The sequence below is a fragment of the Argentina silus genome (assembly GCF_951799395.1).
Source record: "Argentina silus genome assembly, chromosome: 11".
NCBI classification, from domain to species: domain Eukaryota; kingdom Metazoa; phylum Chordata; class Actinopteri; order Argentiniformes; family Argentinidae; genus Argentina; species Argentina silus.
Genome location: NC_139665.1, coordinates 7,689,370 through 7,711,737, shown reverse-complemented (window position 1 = coordinate 7,711,737; position 22,368 = coordinate 7,689,370).

Sequence of the window (22,368 nt, the reverse complement as noted above, 5' to 3'; positions counted from 1 at the left end):
GTTCCCACCGGAAGGATAGTTTAGGGTGGATTCAGAAGGTGAAAGGCACTATGACTAATACATTGTAATGTAATTAAGGTGTAATTATGTTTTGAAAAAATAATATACATCTTAAATACAGCTTAGTAATAATATTTAATTTAGTAATTTAATTTAGTTTGAGTTATGCAGATAAGTGAATACAATTAGTTACAAGTGAAATGCAAGCTGCCTTTGTTTGTCTTCGCTACCTTTCTTCACTTATGTCTTGTTGGCTAAACAAAATGTTCTAACATTACCTCGCCCAGTAGATGGCAAGGTAGAGGCCTATTCAAAGCACCAAAAAAATCTGGATTCTGTGATCTGTGCTCTTGTATCCGATAATGTTTTGAAATACCATCTAAAAAATCGGCCAGATCGATCTGATCCTGGATAGCAAAAAATGGGATTACAGAATCCGGATCATTCTGATCCCAATTAAAACATTTTGAAATACTGGGCGCTCGTGTCCATAAGCAATGAGGATCAACCTCAGGACATCGGACAGACAACAATTAAACAGGCCCAAAATGTATGTGTTTCCACTTCAATGATCGCATGCTTTCCAAGGGGAAGGTATTAAAGGAATTAAAGGAATTAACTGTTGCCCCTAATTTACTAGGGCCTTCACACTGAGACGGTGAGCATAAAAGATGAAGTATGTTTTCCTATTATGCCTTTGAGTCAGTCCACTTTAGCAAAGGGTGCTAGTGTTGCTAAGTGGCTAATGTTGCACTGCTTAGGTCATCAGGTTTTAGATCTATGACTCTAATATTGAGGTTTCTGTCTTAATAGCTTGGCATGAGCCATCACAAAACACTTATTCCATGACCCCCCTGGCACATTATAAGAGAATTGGCTTTAATAGCGATTATATGAGAAAGTATAATTTTCTTTACATTTTGTTACAAGCATGTGACAGCTCTTTTCATAGTCCTTTTTATTCCAATATCAATATTATGAATTGAATATGATTCATTGCCTACAGTATGTAGACATTTGTGAGTAGCTACAATATTTTTGTGAAAAAGAAAATAGAAAAAGTATTTCATAGTAAGAAAATGAATGCCCATTTTTTGGACACACACACACACACACACACACACACACACACACACACACACACACACACACACACACACACACACACACACACACACACTAGGCTTGGGCCTAGATACATTTGAATATCATGATACTTGGGGCATATTGTGATGTTTGGAGCAAGCAGTATCATGATATTGGTCTCTTACAGAAAATAATCTGAAAAAGGGCTTAAAACTCCAGTTATGTGCATAACTACAAGTGCAGTACCCCACGTTTGGCAAGGCAAAGCACATCTAGGTGAAAACATGTATCTTTGTTTCACCAGACTATTTACACCACCAGCCATACACCCTATGTGCTGCAGTCCAGTCATGTCTGCTCACGCTGCCATGTCTCTCCCATACTTCAGCAATGAACGATATCCATTGTCTACAGTAATATTGTAAATACGAAAATGTTTATATCACCCACACCCACACACACACCCACACACACACACACGCACGCACACCCACACGCGCACACACACACACACACGCACACGCACACACACACACGCTGTCACAAATACACTCCTCTATAGCCCATCCCTTGATCTCATGTCTGCACCATTGCTCCATCCAGTACACAACCATCACAAACAAACAAGATGGAGAAAAATCGAAGACAGACACAGAGATCCATTATACAACGCTGTAACTACTAGCAGAGGCCTTGTACAGTAGACTGCAGTAGCCTTAACCAGGTGCAGCAAGCACCAGACACGGGTTAGAGATCCCTGCTCTGAGTATTTACTCTTCCGTTGAGTGAGAGAGATTAGCTAAGCCAGTCGGTTGATTTATGGACGGCAGAAAGCAATCCCTCCTAGTCTGTGTTCCGCAGCAGTCAGCCCTCCTCCTCCTCCACCACCACCGTGATTCCCAGCCTTCCCAGTCTGAAAGCCCTTGATACTCTGTTAGCCCTGAGGTGTAATGTTTGATAATATAACTACTGCTTCTGTCACAGCTCTCTTTTCTTTTTTTCCTCCTTTGTGTGCAAATATATTACATGCACCCAGAATGCTAAAAAGATTTATGTGAGAGTATAGGCGATATAAGAGAGAGAGAGAGAGAGAGAGAGAGAGAGAGAGAGAGAGAGAGAGAGAGAGAGAGAAATGCATTGATTAAAACCCCTAGATAGTCCATCCAATACCGCACAGAAGAACATCAGTTACTTTGCATTCTGACACAGCGATTGATAACTCGCAAAGGCGGGTAGGGATGACAAATGCAGATGGAAACTAGCTTTGACAAAAACGATAACAGTGTCGGTCTCGGGGGGCGACAGAGGTAGGAGCGGGAGCTGTTTAAAATATTTAATCATTTTATGAAGGCGACAAGATGTTGTTTGACCCTGGAGGGGTGTTGAATGTCACATGGATCAGAAATTGCCAAGACTTTGAAGTAAAAGAAAGCAGGAGGTAGGGAGAGAGGGGGTCTGGTCTGTGATGGCTTCTCGATGATATATTTGAATTGTCATCTGTTATTTGGTCCCTCTGTCTTGAGGTTATAGAAAACAATCTATTCTCAGGGACGACAGAAAGAGGGCATAATATGAAAACGGTTAGCGTTGTTTTTATCATTATTAAATATTAAGAGATGAGCAAATACAAGCAGGTTGTTGTCTGCTTTTCTTGCCATCAGGCAGGAAGGGAAGACAGAAAGAAAGATAAGCATACAGATGATGTTCTTTAATCTGCCCACACTTAATATGTATAAAGACAAACTACGAAGAACTCTGAAAATGATAACAAAAAGGATTGAATTTCATTCAGCACAATTATGTATTTTGCATTGTAATGGACTTTCCCTAACCTCAAGTCAGTGAAGTTAGAAACCTTGGGCACCCTTAACTTGGACAAGAGTTACAAGAGTTACAAATGTTAGAAATGTGACCCCTACTGTCAGACCTGGGTCCAAAACATGACAAATACTTTCAAAATACTTTAGCTGTGTTTGATTGAGTCTTGCCAGTACAATAGAACCAACATAATAGTCCCCAAACTATAATCTAAATCGAGCACAGCTCAAATACTTTGACATGTATTTAACCCACGTCTACCTACTGTACACACCACTGTTTGAGTTTCATGTAACAGTACAGTATGCTGTGCCCATGGCCTGTACCTCCAACAAACCCAGTCTGTCACTGCCCAATCATTCCTGTTATCCGCTCTTGTCCTGACAACAGAATTCCAAATCCCTCTCCATATGGCATGTGGCGGAACCCTGCAGAGGAAACAGCAGGAAGCTGGAGATATCAAAGAATTCCAAAATCCCCTCCCTGCTCCGACAATTCCAAAGACCCTTGTAACCCTTGAGAAGTGAACTTCTCTTTACAGTATTTGAGGAAATCTGCCACAAAACAATGGCCAGCATTCCAATCCTCTTATCAAAATCTGATGTCTGAGAAGCAACAGACAATTAAGACGTAACTACTAATGAGGTATATAAGTACTTCTATTATAAAGAGTTAAGTAATGCATGGTGGCAGAGAGGATAACATGAAAACCAGCTTAAAGACGTACGATTTGCATGTTTTCCGTGCCTGTGGGGTTACTATACTGTACCTGTGTTGGACCATGCATTGATGATTAACCGTAGGAAATATGATTTCAGAAGTTTCCCTTTCAGTTGCAGTTAATTAGTAAACCCCATGCCTACCCAGACACAAACAGAAAGAGACAGAGTGAGGGAGAGAGAGAGAGCCGGGAGTGGGGGGGGGGGGGGGGGGGCGAGGAAGAAGAGAAAAAACATAAGGAGACATTAAAAATGGTTGAACTGAAAGGTGCGTTTGAAAGTGTGTCACCACATACCAACGAGATTAAAGAGGTCTTGACGTCTTCAGCCGGGTTCAGGGGAGACTTCATAAGGATTTGGCTCAGCCTCTTAAACACCAATGACAAAGGAGATCCCAAACAAACACTTCCACAATAATTACATGTCAACTTCAGGATGGCATCATTGCAAGTGAGGTATAATTTAAGAGAGAGCATTTAGTAGAATAATATAGCCAACCCACTCTTTCATTTTTAAACTTTAAACCACTTCTGGTTGGTAGTGGGATTTGGGCTCAGGTATGGATTGATTTATACAGTTTTAGACAAAAGGAAGGAAGGAGCATTAATGGCAAATTCCATATATTGTTGAACATTGCAACTGATTCTCATTGATGCCATTCTAAATTGATGTAAACTCATCAAGGATATTAGAACTGTCCAAATACTCTGCACAAAAGCTCAACAGTAGTGATGCCCGGGTTTAGTCAAAATGTTTGGGGAGGTTGGGTCAAAAAACGTTAAATCAAAGATCTGGCAATCCAGGTTTCAATCTGACAAAGGGAAAATTAGAATTATTTTGTTTTGGAGAATTATTTATACATTATATTAGAAGCAATATGCCACATCGGGACTGAATACCCCTATTTGAACTTTATTTTAACCCATCATTTCAACATTTTTGCCATGGGTACATTTTCTATTCAATGCACAGTAGTTTTCTGTGTATTTCACCATCATTTCGCGTTGTAAAAATATGGTAAGCTTCTAGTTATCGTCTTCCACTGTATCTCCTCTCTCCATTCCCTTCTTTGCTCCCAGATCTGGGAACATTCACCAGTGCCAAACTCTCTTTCTCCCTCGCTGCCCAGTTTGCATTGCTCCAGTGCCAGTCGTTGGCGTTTGTTGGCCCTTCTAGGTGCACACTTGCACACACACACACACGCACACACACACACACACACACACACACACACACACACACACACACACACACACACACACTCACACACACTGTGTCCTTGAAGACTTTGTGCTCTTGCCTCTCACACCTGCATAGCTGTCATATTAGCTCTTGTCACATATCTCCTAAGGTTACTGTGCACGCTGTGGAAGGTCACCAAGGAGAGTTAGTCATACACAAATCGACTGTAAACATGGGGGGAGGGGAGGGGGGTGATTGCTGTGTCAGCTATCTTATCTTAGTTTTGTCGTCTAAACCCAACTGAGCACGTTCTTGCTTAAACAATGTCAGGAGTAGGTTTAAAGGCCCACGTCAGCCAGTTTTGCCAAACTGTTAACACTGAAAGAGGTCTATAATACATTGTAAGCCTATCCATTAGAATTGCTCAACAACAGTGGTTGTTTTGCTGAGGTGAAATACCTCAAATTAAACATGTGAAAAAGTCAAGTTGACTCACTACTGTTGTCGTGGTACAGACGCACTACAGTAGCTCAACCATGAACCTTTTAAACTCTCACCTTCTGTACATTTGCTGTAACATTAATGATTAGCCTACCAACATTGGTTAGATATAGTCGGTCCATTTACATCTGCTGTAACATTAATGATTAGCCTACCAACATTGGTTAGATATAGTCTGTCTGTTTACCTCTGCTGTAACATTAATGTATTGATTACCTTGTAGTTCCCACTGAAGACAAAGGCTAAGCACATTGGCACAACAACATCAGTCATTGTCATGCGCATGGATTGACACTTTTTGAGTGTATCAACTGAATTGCCTAACTTAGATTATCATCATGGTGAGTCAAGATTTTAGCAGGCCAGACATTGTTTCAACTGCACTTTTATGTTTCACAGAAAAAGGGAAGGTCTGACCGTGCATGCATGCATGGTGGGCAAACAGTCATGCTGCTGCAGTTTATTCTCACTGCAGCCGACGTAGACGGTATTGACAGGCTGCTCTGTCCTATGAAAGGTAGACCTCTTGAAAAACTGAGTCGTCTCAATAATGTCCTGGGTGCAAGTTTTGCTATTGATTTTTTTGCCCCCCTCAGTGTTGTTGGCAAGTCGGCCCCTATGTCTACAATACAATGTTTTCGCCTGCTCTCTGTAAAGTGCCATCTGGTGGATGCAAACATAAGTGCATCTTGGCTCGCAAGAACGATTTTTAAGTGCGCCGGGCTTCCGCAGAGCTCCACGGGGGTAGCACTGCAGTGGAGGTCTGCAGAGATTTACACACACATTTTATTTTGCTGCATCTGTATGTGTTCTGTCCGCTGCATTGCCAAACGAATTGTTCAAACTGCACCACAGACATCTTCAGTAAGACACACGTTGTTTTATAAATCGACTACTGACTATGAGACCTCACAATAAGATAATACTGTATCTTACCTTTTCTTTGCCTCTCTTGTATTTCTAGATCTACACTTCTCAGCCTTTGTGGTCATATAGATCTAGATATAGATCTGCCAGACACAGGTATAGTTGACAGAGATGTACAAGATGGCCGTGTGGGAGGGAAAAACACCCACGACCAAGTGCCTTTAACCAGGCAGTAGCACAGCGGGAAGCCATGGCAGACGATGCCCTTAATAGCATCTAGCTGTCAAGCCAGACAAGGTTGCTGAACTTGAGACAAGCCTGTCAAAACTCTTAGGGCTGTGACTAGCAAAACACTATTGAATGCAAACATGAGTGGCCATTTGTAAAAGCTGGGACTGAGAATGCTGCTGATGAGTCTGGGTGATGAGACCGGCCTCCTTCAAAACCAGCATAAAGCGAATCATAGGGCTATTTGCTAACATTGCTAATAAGCAACCTTTTATCTCCCAGGCGGACACTGAGAGACTAATGCGTGCTTTTATTACTAGCAGGCTTGATTATTGTAACGCTCTCCTGTCTGGTCTAGCAAAGAAAACCGTTAGAAAACCAACTGCAAATCATACAGAATGCAGCAGCACGAGTCCTGAGCAAGACCAGACAGAGAGCACACATTACATGGGTTTTAAAGTCAACGCACTGGTTGCCTGTTAGTTTTAGAATTTATTTGAAATGTATTTTATTGGTTTATAAATCCCTTCATGGTCAGACATAATTTTTAGGTATGTACCCAGTAGATCCCTCAGGTCCTCTGGCACGGGCATTTTATCTGTTCCAAAACCAAGGACCAAGAGGCACGGGGAGGCAGCCTTTAGTTGTTATGCCCCCAGCCTCTGGGACAGCCTGCCAGAGAACCTGAGGAGGGCTGAACATGTTTAAAAGACACATCTTAAAAAACATATCTTTTTAGCCTTGCTTTTACAGTTCTTTTAGCTCATGTTTTTTGATTACATTTGAGCTTCTATTATTTACCGTGCATTAGTCACGTAACAGTGCTCACTTGTTCTCTGCTTTTATTGTTTGAAGTCCCACGGCTGTTATAATTGTGATCCTCTTTTGTTGTGTCTCATTGTCTTTTTTATTTTCTAGCTCTGTTTTTATACATTTTCCTGTAAACTGCATTGCATTGCAATGAAATGTGCTATATAAATGAAGTTTGATTTGATTTGACTATTTACCTTTTCACTTGTCTGGGTGGTTTATTAAGCTTTTATAGATTGTATCTCCGTAGTTGTGAAGTTATATGACAAGGCTGCATTGATGAATAACCCTAACCCTAACCCTAACCCTAACCTTAACCCTAACCCTAACCCTAACCTAATAGTGCCACACAAATGAGTAAACTGAGTAAAATCTCCTTTATACCTATATACTTTATATATGTTCTCTTCCTGAATAACCATCGTTGCTGTATTGTGTCAATACCTTTGTTGGGTTGACTGAGGTTTTCACAATGTTTCAATATCCAGAGAAAACTGTTAGTCAAATTACAATTAGTCAAATGACTATAGTGTAGTTTACACATACTGTACGTACAGCACACTGTGTTGATGGAAGATGTGTGTGCGGTTCTGAGATAGTACGCACTGTATGCCTACTGTAGTGTACAGTATCTCTCAAACCTTAATGTAGAGTGGCAACCCTAGAACACCAATGGCAACATGATGCTAAGCTACTTAATATTAAATCCACCATAAAATATCATTGTTAGCTATCAGTGTCGGGACAGACACTAAGCAAAATGACGCAGACAAAAGAAGAGAAAAACAAACGTCAAATTGAAGTCAGTGAAAAAAATAAGAATAGGTGAAGAGAAAGGTATCAAATAAAAAAGCAAAGTATAACAAAAATGTATTTAAAGTTGAGTTAGTTCCAATAAAGAACCTTAAATAATTGCTCAGAAATGCCCTAAGAACTAAAATGTGCCATTAAGAATATAATAGGATTATCATTCTGTTTGTTTGTTATGGTGGATAAAGGAAATCAGGGTTAAGAGAAGAGCTTAACACCTCACTGTTATCTCTGCTTCAGAAAATTAGCTACAGACAGAGAGATAATTTGCATATTCATTTATTGTTTTCGGAATTCACCTTATTAATTAGGTCTAGTAGATTGTCACTTTATTTCCGCAAACTCATTGTCGCTACAAGCTTCCTTGTTATAGGTGCTGCTTTGACATACCGGTATATCAGGAAACCTTTATAAATTCACACCACAATGAACTTGAGTGAGGCGGTATACTGTATGAGTGGGTGGGGATTTCTACATGAATAACATCAAAGTTAAATAGTTAAAGAGCTAACACATAACAAAGACGTGATGAAGACAGAAACTCAATTATAGTGTTTGTTTGTGTGTGTGTGTGTGTGTGTGTAGGTGTGTGTGCGTGTCTGTGTGCGTGTCTGTGTGTGTGTGTGTGTGTGTGTGTGCGCGCATCTGAGTGCGTGTCTGTGTGTATGTGTGTGTGTGTGTGTGTGTATTTACTCATGTGTACTCTACATCTTAAGTGGATAATTAAAAAGCCAAGTGAAATTGTCATTAGATTTTTAATTATCGTGCACAAGACAGTCCTCGATACAGCGTTTTGAAAAAGCATATGGCTGAATATGAGAGGATAATATGACAGTATTTTAATTAAAGACTGGGGTTATTGTCATTCTCCAGAGATAAACATGGTGCACTGCACACCTACAGTGCTGTACATACACGGGTGGCTGAGTACACACACATCCCACCTAGTTAATATGTAGTATGTAGTACAACTGTACTCTTAATACAACACTAACATTGTGGGTGGTTAAATACAGTGCACAGCAACTGCTTTGACAGGTGGCACTGTCACTGTCTTTCTTCTGTCAAAGGTGCTAAATTTACTACCCCCCCCCCCCCCACCCCACCCCCCGAGTCTCGCGAAGAACATACCCTCCAAATCACGTTGTTCTCACGCCTCCTTTGGCTGTCTGGACAATTGGAGATGAGCCGTTCTGGCTTGGATGGAGCTGGACAGAGCGATGGGAGAACGCCCTGCCTGCCTCAGCAAGGTATTGGATTGGTTTGATGTGTGGCGTGGAGTCACTCAATTCGGGTTTCCACCCCTTTGTAGCAACTTCCCTTCCCTTCCCGCCTTGATGAACTAGGAATGCCCGGTCTGACGACGTTGACTTTTTCCTCAATATGGTGTCCTTGGCAAATCTTGCAACAGGTCCATTGCCTTTTTTTTTTCTTTTTTTTTTACTTGTTAGTGCTCTTTTCATCATGTCCACTCTTTCTCCCTCAGTTCGCTAAAGTAATGACTTCCCTTGTCTCATTTAGTGGGAAGGGCATTAACTACATGACTGGCTCCGCTTGGGTTCAGAAAACAGGCCTTAATGTAAACGTAAACTCCCACATGTCCATGGTTTCCCCGAGAGGATGATAAAGAGGGGCCTGGAGAAGAGAGAGAGAGAGAGAGAGAGAGAGAGAGAGAGAGAGAGTGAGTGAGTGAGTGAGAGATGAGTGAGGCCAGCCAGATATCACAAGACCGACAGGATGACAGGCGTTGCCTCTGTGGTTTTGGCTGCACATCCACCAGGTTACTGATCCGTTCCTCTCGACACTGCCCGGCGAGCACATTTCCATCAAACTGATCAAAAAGCTCCTCTGATGCCTCAAGGCACTTTATGAACGTGTCGGGTTTAACCGCTTCCTGTCTGCAACCAACTAGGATGGAAACACAGCCCCTTTGTGATTTCATTAACTGTATGAGTGTAAAATGCTGAACTGGGTGTGTGTGCGTGTGTGTGTATGGGTGGATGGATGGCTGTTTGTGTGCGTGTGCGTACGTGTGTGTGAATTTAACGATAAACTCTTACCCTCTTGCTCTGGCGTAGGTAAAGTTCACAACAAATCAAATAATAGACCACGTCAGTGTTCTGACCTTCTAATAATCAGAGCTCCGTCGACTCAATTATGTACGCCATGAAATAGCGGGAGAGACTCTTCCAGCAGCACGAAGCAAGGCAATTCACAAGACAAACGTTCTGTTTGTGTTGAAGCTGAAACATCTCCCAGGTCACTTACGGCACGTAAAAAGACGTGTCGTCCAACCGAAACAAGACGTGTGCCGCGATAGTCCACGGAGGGAATAGGGATGGTTGCCGCTTTGCTTCCTTTAATGGGTCATTACAGCAGCCCATTCCAATCCCCAGCCCAGGGGCTATTAACAATATTATAATTATCATCATGAGCACACATATAGCCTTATGCGCTGGCTGGAGACAGTGGAGCTAAAACAGTTGGGACCGAGATAAGCATGCGTGAAGCACACCTCAGGGTGTCTTCAATGTTCTAATCAGTTTCAGCGTGACACACTCCGATTCACTCAACAGACACTGATACGCATTCACATTGGCGCGCACACACGCGCGTGTGCACGTGCACATATGCACACAAACACACACACACACACACACACCAATTGTTACTTTAGCATGCACACAAAAGGGCACAGATACACTTTGACCAACTAACATACCGACGTGCTTTCAGCCTCATTTGCATAACCACAAAAGACTATATTCAAATAAGACAATGCCCTCCACAACGATAGAGACAAGAGGGTAATACCAAAGGTAACGTATAGCCCCTGAAGGGTATTACGCTGAAGAAAGCTTGAAAACCACATCTGATCTGCACTTAATTCTACTGTGAAATCATCGTTACCTTACTGTGCCAGTTCTAACGGTGCATTTTCTTCCCCGGGGTTGCCATTGTTTTATTTGGTTTCTCTCTCTCTCTCAAATCCCATTTTTGATTACCAGATTACAGTAATCCCTATGTGGCATGGAACTTTCAAATCAGAATTTTCAATCTCACTTTTAATAGGAATTAAGTCAAAGTTAAAATCCTACGATGAGTACCTCTTCATGTCTTTGGGACATCAACCGCAGTGCTAAGTGAGCTGGGGTGGGTAGAACTGATTTCTGATGTATATTCACGTTGGTTTTATTCGTATGGATGGTGTGTGGCAATTTGTGACACATTTGATTTGTTGGCGCTCCGAAATGTGGCGTGTGTATATAAATAACAGTGACTCTCCTATCAGCGATGTGTGTGGTGTGTGTGTGCGTGCGTGTGTGTGTGTGTGTGTGAGTGTGTGAGTGTGTGTGTGCGTGCATGCGTGTGAGTGTGTGCGCGTGCGTTTGTGTGTGTGTGTAGTGCGGGGGGACGGCGTGTGGATTTCTCCTTCACAGTGCTGTCTCGTTCCCGCATTCCTGCTGACAGGTCTGATCAGAAAGTGATGACAGCCTATGATTGTCAAAACGCCCGTCGCTGACTGGCAGGTCGGCTTTGGCATACGCTACCGCTCTGTCTTTTTTTCTCTCTCCTTCTCCCTGTTTTTGTCACATCTCTGTTTCCTGGCAGTTGGGGTTGGCTTCTTTGAGTCAAAGAAGAAAAAAAGGCACACACACACACACACACACACACACACACACACACACACACACAGGCAGTACACATACAGCCAGGGGAACTCAATCTCAGAGTGTTGTGCCGGTGGAGTCGTATTCAGTGTCACACGTCAAGGTTCCCACAGTTTGGGAAATGGAAGACGGCACAGATAGTGACAATGTGGGAGTCACAGCTCCAGCTGGAGGGCCACGTATGGCGAGTCCCTTCCTCAACTTAAAAAAAAATATAGGAGGCCTACTCGTCACAGTCAGGGACTGGACAGGTGCTGCTAGACATTCAGACTGTCAATAAAGACTGCCAGAGAAAGAGTGCATCCTGGGATTGTGGAGGTAGAGTGTTTATTCCCCCCACGCCACAGTCGCCTGCATTATCATCATAACTGACAACTCTCAAATAAATAATCATGTTGAAATACCTCCTCTACTTCTCATTATTTGTCCCTTTACTATGACAACCAAATATGTGTCAATGTCAATAACCACATAGGCGCCTCAACCTAGAACACATTGTATGTTCTGCTTTACAGCACTGGCCTAGTGTTCCTATGCCGCAAGTATGGTGGGCATCAGGGGAGGCTGGTGGAGGTAGAAAACAGAGGACGGGCTCATTGGAATGGAATGGAATGAGGAATAGTATTGTACCCTTCCTCATTCCATTCCATGCATTACAATAGTATTCCTCATTCCATTCCATGCTTTACAATGAGCCTGTCCTCTGATTTCTACCTCCACCAGCCTCCACTGGTGGGCATTTCAATCAACCAATCAACTGGAGTACACCACCTTCATTACCCCTCTGATACAGTAGGTCCATTGGTCAGGTCATGGGCTCCATCTGATTGGTATATTCTTATGCAGACCTCATGATCATTCAATATTCTGTCTGCACCAGGAGAAGCTGGTGGAGGTAAAAATCAGAGGACGGGCTCATTGTATTGCATGGAATGGAACGAGTAATGATATCAAACAGACAGTGTGTTTGATAGCATTCCTCATTCCATGCCATACAATACAATGAGCCCGTCCTCTGATTTTTACCTCCACCAGCCTCCACTGGTCTGCATTATTGGGAGACGTGAAAAGCAGGTCGGGCATTCAGGAAAATACACGATTTACATATGGGCTACTGCACTTCAAAAGACTGTTTAATCAGTAGTTGCTGCTGTACCATTCAAATGGAGACTAAAACTGTAGCTCACTGACAATTAACTGACTGGGGAACATTCCTCCGTTTGATTCACCATTCGGCTGTAATCACATTTAAGCTTGCACAATTTGAGCATCGAGGATCATGTGGAAGAAGTGCAAACTGCAAAGTGCAACAGAACTGCGGCAAGGTAGGCCTCTGTACCCGTTCAACTTTGTTGGAGTCAGTTCTGCTGTAGTCGTGGATCTGGGACAAGGCATACTCTCAGCGGAGATGTTAGGTAAGACGAAAGTGACAGGCCAGCATCCATCCCCTCCTCAACTTGTCTATTTATATGGATATTCATATTCATGAGCTATCGGACCGTACGCCGGTGGCAGTGCATTTAGCGTTATTGCAAAAGCTGAACTTCAGCCTTCTCCTGGCAGCTGACAGAGAAAGATGACTCTGCCCAAGTGACAAAGGACTGGCAGAGCCGTGTGCTAAATCATCGTCCCCGACGTGGGCCGTGAAAGCCGAATCTCATCTCCGTACTTGTAAAAACGACTCTCCCCTTCACTTTGGGCGTTAAGTGGATTGTTTGTCCCCCTATTAATACATCTCTTTAAGACATACATGTGTGTTAATTTATGGCTCTCGGGGGTTTTCACTCACCTTGTGACTCTCCAACTTTTATCCGCATGTCTATGAAGACGACGTTGTCAAGCGTTTTGGCGCGAAGGGGAGGGAAATGCACTCTTCATAAGCGGGACCGCAGTTAACCTTTAAAACAGATGGATAATTCTGAACATCACTGTAAAATTAATAGACTTTAAACATCAGCACCCAGCATCAGGCCGGTCCACCACTCAATAATCCCCAACAGCTGTATATCAGCACACATCTCCGTGCATCCATCGATGACAGTTATGGGACATGTAGTCTTAAAAAAGAAAACATGACAGGAAACGTGTCTACAGTCTTCTCTTTAGAGAACAGTCTATGCTACAGTGAGCCCGTAGTGAATGATTGCCCTGTCTCTTAAAGAGCGGTATTATGTTTGTGTGCCGTGAGTCAGGGAGAAGAGGCGAGTCAGTTACAGTCTGTTGAACTGACCTGTGTATAATGGTCTTAACATGGTGAAAGTGTAATAACTTGGAAGTTGCCCCCTATTTCTTTGGGTTCAATGGTCCGTCTTTGAATGGTGTTGACGATCTCTGCTGTTTGTTGTTCCTTTTACCCCTGATGGTGGCATAAGCTGACACCCCATAAAATGTTATTTTATCTGTAGTCCTGTTTTTACATCTGAGACAAGGGTTAGGGCCATAGCAGGGAAACCAACCATGTACTTTATCACAGATATTAATTATACATGGGTATTAATGTACGAGCGCAGAGAAATACTGCACCTAAAATGTTTTAGCTACAACCAATGAAATTGTCAACAATACGTAGCTATTTGTTTCAATACATTCGTAATCAAAAGTGCATGTGTGTACATGTGAAACAAACTGTGAATGAATCTGGAATCGATTCTATCGAGGAATAGAAAGGAGTTGAGGAGGTGCTTGAAATGGCAACCCAGTCTCCAAATGAATATGTTGGATTGTTTCTGCAAATACATTTTCAAACTCCAAATATCACTTCACTTGACTGTTTACCAGAGGCCATTTCATGTGTCTACGTTTGCACTTAATTGATCAAAGTTTGCATTCAGTGATTGGTTGTGCTGCGTTATTGTTATTTGCCGTCTCGACATGTCACTCTGATTTATCGCTTCCAATGCTGAAATGGACTTCCTGTAGGCAGAGGCCATGGACACCAGAGGTGAAGGACCTGATCTTCAGCAGTTACTGGCCTGGCACTGTGGGTTCACAGACAGCATACAGCATTGATGTTTTTGAATCCTTTGAGGACTTCAAAGTCACAGCTCCAGGCTTATCCAGACAGGTCTTTCTCAAAAGTCTGGAGAATCTCTCTGCCAAATATGGGAGGGTAGGTATTACAGAATGTAACACTGTCATTTAAGCACCGTCACTGGCATTGTGAGAAAGACAAACAAGCATATCAGAAAACAATAGCTATTTAAAATGTTAAAATTCTCAACAGGTTGGCACTATATCTGTTAAGTGTTTCCAGCGTAGTTTCCTGGAGTGGACATATTGTCGCCATGAAATTGAAAATCTTCAACTGTGAAACTTCTTAGCGATACTAAAAGTTGTGTGGTTCAACTAATTCAAGACAGAGATTTCCCAATTGTGTGGTCGTTGTAATGTTTCACTTGAGAGTAGCCATGACGTTTTGAAGCTGAAACTTACTTTTTTTCCCGTCCACCATCTGAAGCATTGTTAGTCCCAGCCACTTACATATCTTAGTCCAATAAAAAACATTATATTGGGTAAATCAGGAAGGAACTGTTGGAACTATTTGAAGCTTCTTCGTTGTATTGGTGCCACTGGTCAATGCTAACGGCTACATAAGCACCTGAACAATACATGAGGCCGAGGTGCCTGGAGGATACAGACTTCAAGTGTATTTCCTAAGAAGAGGACATGTCTTTACATCGTACTAGGAGAGGCTGGTGTAGAAATCAGAGGACGGGCTCATTGTAATGCATGGAATGGAATGAGGAATGGTGTGCTTGATCCTCAGATTACTACCTCCACCAGCCCCCACTGCAGAGTACGTATTCTATGAAGTGGCTACAGCCTTTACTTCTGACTTCGACTATGCGATACACCTCTGGTGAAGTTGTCAAATGTGTTGTTTTCCATGGAAAAATAACTACAAAGAGACTCTCCTTAGAATGTTTACGCTTCAGAGACACGTCCACTTCTTAGGAAATAGACTTGAAGCATTTATATACGCTCCAGGCAACCAAGTGTCATGTATTGTTCTCTTGCTCACAAAGAAAATGTTGCAGGAAACATAGACTAGTGCCAGTGTATCAGTTGTCTTTCACTCACTTGACAGAAATGTCAACCTCTCTCCTTAAGGCTACTCTTCAGGACTCTCAGCAGAGGCTTACCAGGGATTATACAGTGTTCTCCGTGGGAAGCTACGACTGTGTGTGTGTGTGTGTGTGTGTGTGGGGGGGGGGGTTACTGTTAACAGTAACACTTCAAGACGTGGGTGCACTCTTAGCTGTAGGCCGAGTGTAATTTACCTGAGACCCGATCGTTTCGTCCTATTAACTCGCACTAACCACTACATTATTCTCTCATCAAAAGTCACCACAATTGCTTGTTTAACAGGTGATATGCAATATTTTCTCTGGGTAGATAGGGGGAGCATAGCCCCCTTCACCCCCCTCACAACATTATAGGCAGCACCCCCTCACGAAATATACTTCCTACGTTCCTGAGTGTGAGTGAGTTGAGGGAGGCAAAGGGAAGAGAAAAAACACTTCTTTTTTTTTTAGCACATGGTATACTTGGGGTGAAGAGTACCTCATTTAATTTGATTTAATAAAAGCTGTTAGTCTTCATGCCTTGTTCTGAAGTATGTCTCTTTCTGTTCGTTAGTGTTCATTATGTACAGAGGAAACAAATATTTTTTGAAGGTGATGATTACGGTGTGTTGTCTATTTCCTTCACTATTGTTTTCAATTATGTCTCATTTTGCTAAGATTTGATCAAATGGAACAGCTTTAAGTTAAATATATCAAATGGAATCGTGAAATTGCCTGTTTTGCTGAGATTATCTTTACCCAATCAGGGCCAAATGATGGTTAATGTGAAACTCGATGATGAAAACATATTTGTGATAAACCTACATACAAGCTACAAATAAAACAGCCTAATTAAAGACAAAGTATGATCACAAAGAGTGTATACCTACAACAAAGATGCATTATTTAGGTACTATACTTTTATTCAGCCACTTGATGGCAATGAGTTCCCAACCTGCCCCAGGGCGGCGTACATATTTTGACGTGGCATTTTCAACCCATGCTTCTGTATGAATGTTCAATTCAATTCAAACACCTTTATTTGTCCATTGGATTCAGTCACTCATTATTATTTTTTTAGAAACATATTAGCGCAACATTTCAATATCATCGCACAGTCTTTGTAAACAAGGACTGAATTATTAATCTCCCAGTGTGCTTTGCGGCTTCAGCATTGTGGCCTGCTTATTTTAAAATAAGATATATTCTAGCCTAACTAGACACTTCAGACAACACCAGAGTAACAGAGGCAAACAACCTTTCTATTTGTTTGGTCCCTAGTTTCCAATGCCCCCAGAATTTCAATCAAGAGATAAGATTCTAGGTTCCAAGATGATGCACATTGTGGATTATGCATCATTAGTTTTCAGGACTTTTCTTCTGAGTGTGTGTCACCATTATATGAGTATGGATGGATATGTGAATGCGGTACCAATGGTTGGGATATGATTGTTTCCCGTATGTGACTGTTATGATTTCAGGAGTAGATAAAAAAAAATTAATTAAAACATGTCATGACAACTGTTGTTTTGATAGGTTAGCATAACATTGACCAGTGATTGTTTAGTGTGTAGTGTATACTTCCAGTGGTAGTGTATGGTCATCCTTTGAAGAAGGAAGCTCTACCCCACCATCTCCTTCTGTCATCCCCTAGAGTCCTTTCCTCCCTTCCTCCCGTCCCAGCCATCTTCCACCTGACAGCACCGCTCTGCATAAAAACCTCTGTTACCTTTCGCATTATGCGGATGTGGCGTCCGTGGGTCGAATGCGCCTACTTCGACATGTGTCAGAAGCTCGCCGTCTAGGTTTCGGCTAATGATGCCACACCGGCCAGCCTGCTGCCCCCCCCCCCCCCCCCCCCATATGTGCCTGGCCGCTCCGAGAAAAGGGGGACCGTCTCACTGATTAAAAACAAAAACCAAACCCTCTGGAAAAAAAGGCAGGATGGGGGAACATGAACCACTGTCAAGTCAGGCTTGATGAGGACACAGGATTTGTGTCACCTGAATTTACAGGGATAATATGACAGGCCAGTTGTGATCCCCTGTCTGGAACATGTCACTTCTCAGAGTTTGGGCTTATTCTCATGCAAATGATGTCAGGATCGGACAGAATGTGAATGAGACTCAGAGGAGCGAGTCCAACCACAATGTCCAATACACACCTGTACCTGTATCCCACCGTCAGAGGCTTTTCTCATAGCCCAGGGCTGGAAAATACACTACACTGACATTCAAACCTGGCAACCTGAACCAGGGACAGTACAACATAACAAGGAATGAAGAGGAATCATGGCATGAGCCACAGCCAGAATGTAACCGCCCCCCCCCCCCCCAACCCCACATACACACACACACACACTCACTCACCTCCTTTTCTCATATCCTAAAGGACAAATCTAGATGTCCTACACACAAATGAGGACAGAACTATTTCTGTTATTACTAATGTACACAGGCAACTTTTTTTTTCTTTTCTTGTCAATTTAAGAAAAATCCCACTGCAGCAGTAGAAGAAGGCTTTTGTTGCCCAAGGAGGCCCCATGCAATTATAGACTGTACAAATATCATTCAGCCCAGGCAAATTCAATCATTCAGTCTTGAACGCATGGAAATATATACCGCTTTAACTGGAATACATGTGGACTGAGAGCAAAATACATAAATTAGATGTATAACAAATGACTTTTCCTGACATATTTTTCTCCTTGTTTGTGTATTGTAGGCCTACAGGTCTATCCCTCAATGAAATAGTCAGAAGGATATCATGTGTGTAACGGCTCAGCCTTATAATTCACTTCTTGGTATATTAGAGTGCAATATTAGTCCAAAGAAATAACACAAATGTTAATTCAGCCAAAGATATAGCGGAATGATTGAAAGAATTCTCAACAGTGACTGATGCCACAAGCGAAGACATCGTTTGTCACCACACACCTGTAGGCCTAACAGGCAGCATCAAGAAAGGCTTACGATAGATTCACAAACAGAGCATCCATTCGCCGCGTTGGCAGCCGTCATTATTCTCCAAAGAAGGTGTTTTGTCACATCTCCATTCTTCAAAAGTGTTGGGTTCGCCCTGATGAATCACGGTCTATCTCTGAAACACGACTCACTTCTGACAGGGACACAACACTTTACACGACGGCTCCCACAGTTGCAGATGTCAGAGGGGAAGGATGTGTCAACTAACATCGAAAGAACAAACTCTCCATCCATCACAAAGGGTCAAAAGTGTTTCGAGTCGTCACTTTCTATCTTCAGGACTGGAATCTGGAGTGCCAGCTTCGGTCTGTTAGTTGGAACAGTAAAAACAGATGGACAGATGAGAGGAATTTGTCACTCCACTATGATAGTACGATCATCTACAGTACAGAACTGTATGTTTGCATCGCAGTACAAAGCGCAGTTACTCTCAACTTCTTTTCTTTTTGTTTCTGAGAAAAAAATTGTTTTGTTCTGATCCCCCATTGCTTCGCATTGTTAAAGCGATCAGTGCGTCCTTTTTCCTGACTTATGTATATCATTTTGGATTATCCAGCATACTGTAACATAGGTTAAGTACATTTTACAGAGCATGTCAACACGGGTTTGATACCATTCCTCATTCCATTCCATGCATTACAATGAGCCTTGTCCTCAGATTTCTAACTCCACCAGCTTCCCCTGTGTGAATGTAAACAAGTCTCTATAAAGTGGGATTCTAGGGTCTCGCAGGGCTGAGTAGAGCTGTTAGTGTCACAGATCCCATAAATGTGAGATAACATACAAGGGGGTCCTTTATTAATTCTGTATACACAGTTTTCTGGTTTCTGCATTCATTTGGCGGGTAGTGTGCTCAACGAGTCAACTCAATATTTTATGTTCATCGTTTCCAATTTGCTTGGCAACCAATACATCATGCATATATGATGTTTTCAAAACATTACAATTCAATTGCAGTGCGGCGCACTGACTCAAGGCTTTTCATTTTTGATTATTATGAATTGTAAACAAATAGAATTCATCATGAGGCCTTGTGTCATAAACAGCCATTTTGCTTAACATCATATGTATGCTGCTGCCTGTTTGTCTAGAAATGGTGATGACATCGAGCCAATTTATTTTACTGTTTGCTTTAAAGTAAATAGAATCACGAGAGAACAAACAAAACATTGTCTGACTGATAAGATTATTTTTTTTTCCCCGTATTAAGGGGCTGTGTTTGTGTGATGACATCTCTTGACAAGGCGAGCAAAGACAATCTATGAAACATCTTTTCACATTTCTTTTAGTTGAAAGGAATACTGGTGCATGTTTGAATAGCTTCATTGTACAGCAGATTCATTGTAAATTCAGTGATTGAGCTAAATTTGACGTATGTGTCATTCCTCTCTGCAGTAGTAACCCTGTTATGTATCAAGGAGAAATCTGAAACCAGCAGACACTCGGCTCTAGACCTAGAAATGTGTACCAGTACTGGGTAGACACCACTACCTTTTCATCGACCTACAGTGCCTTCAGTAAGTATTCACCACCTGGACTTTTTCCACATTTTGTTGTGTTACAGCCTGACTTTTTTTTTTTTTTTTCAGCATTTTTAATTCATTTGTAAACATTTCTAAAACGTAATTTTCACTTTGACATTATAGGGTATTTTGTGTAGATAAGTGACAAAAAAGTCAGTTTGATCTATTTTAAAGTCAGGTTGTGACAATAAAATCTGGAATAAGTCCAGGGGGGGTGAATACTTACTGAAGGCACTGTATCCCGGGAGGCACACAATAGGAGAAAACATGTTAAGGTGAAGGAGGTACCTTAATATATACATTGAACACTTTATTAGGAACACATTTACACCTTCTCATGGTGGAGGTGGTGTAATGGTGTGGGGAATGTTTTCTTGGCACACTTTGGGCCTGTTAATACCAATCAATCATCGTTTAAATGCCACAGCCAATTTGAGTATTGTTGCTGACCATGTGCATCCCTTCATGGCCACAATTTACCCATCTTCTAATGGCTACTTCATGAACACAACAATGAGTTCAGTGTTCTTCAGTGGCCTTCCCAGTTACCAGATCTGAATCCAATAGAACACCTTTGGGATGTGGTAGAACGGGAGATTCACAGCTTGAAAGTGCATCTGAAATATCTGCAGGAATTGCGTGATGCAATCATGTCATCATGGACCAGAATCTCAAATGATTGTTTCCAACATCTTGTGGAATCAATGCCACGAAGAATTAAGGTTGTTTTGAGAGCAAAGAGAGGCCCTACCCAGTATTAGTATAGTGTTCCTAATAAAGTCCTCAGTGAGTGTATATATATAAATTATATAAATGCACTTGCTTTTCTCAACTCAGAATATTCTCACCTGTTTGCTCCCTTTGAACCATACCTATATCTCGGTTGTTATTCATTTCCTTTATATTCATGTCCCATGTTACCTTTAAATCAGGGGAGGCTGGTAGAAATCGGAGGACGGGTTCCTTTTAATGCATGGAATGGAATGAGGAATGGTATGTTACGTGTAATGGTGTTTGATAACATTCCTCATTCCATTTCATGCATTACAATGAGCCCGTCCTCCGATTTCTACCTCCACCAGCCTCCACCGCTTTACATTGTTCTTTAGTTATATCCCTCTTAGTGTGATATGCAAGGTTGCCTCTTATGACTTCCAGGTACTGAATACATGCTGTGATACGCTGGGGTTCCTTATTATGTCTTTGAGAAGTGCCTTAGGCTAGTGTAAAAGAGCTGTAGGGTGGTGTGTCAACTTAAATATCCTTAGAAGAAACCTGCCATGCTCTCGTTTATCTGGTCCCTAGGTGTCTCGACGCAATAGGAGGCTTAATTCTATAATTCACCCGAAACTGTTAAGTCCCAACAAATCCTGATTTTTAATAACAATGTCCTTTATTCCGTGTATTTTGGGAATAGACATCTTTATGCGATTAAGGCAACGGTAATGTTCCCAATTTCCTGTAGTTCTCAAGTTTTGCGAGTGAAGCTTGTTTTGCTCACTTCTGTGTTTGAGTATTTGAAAGTTATTTCCTCAAGCAGCGAGTCGTTAGTGACTGCTTTGGCCCTTCTCTGATTACATAACACCCATCTCTTAAAATACAATTTGAATTAAACAATTTGTTTGACTTAATGTCATCCTTGGATTCAACAAAGGATTCAGAGGTAGGAATCATCCAAACTACAAGTCTCCAGTCGGTCAGCTGCAAATCCTATCAAGGCATGCGTGCCATGTAACCTAAAAAATCCTAGTTGTATGATCATAATTTGACATCTGCCATTACCAACCTGAGGCATTAAGATATGCTTTGACCTGGAAGTTATTGTCAGGGTTGGGATCAGTTGAATTTTAATTCCGAAAAATGGCAATTAAATGATTGCAAATAGGGCATTTATTTTCAATGATTTCTCATTAAACTGAAAAAGAGGTTATATTTGCATCAGGATTGTCAAATGTATCACTTGCTGAATTGAAATTGCTTCCAACCCTTGTTGGTGTATCATTGTGTTTGTCCATTCAAATTCCTGATTGTTTTATAATGTTGTAAATTTGTATGATATACGGTTGTAAGTTGTGTATGCAGGGCTCCCTTGTAAAAGAGACCTT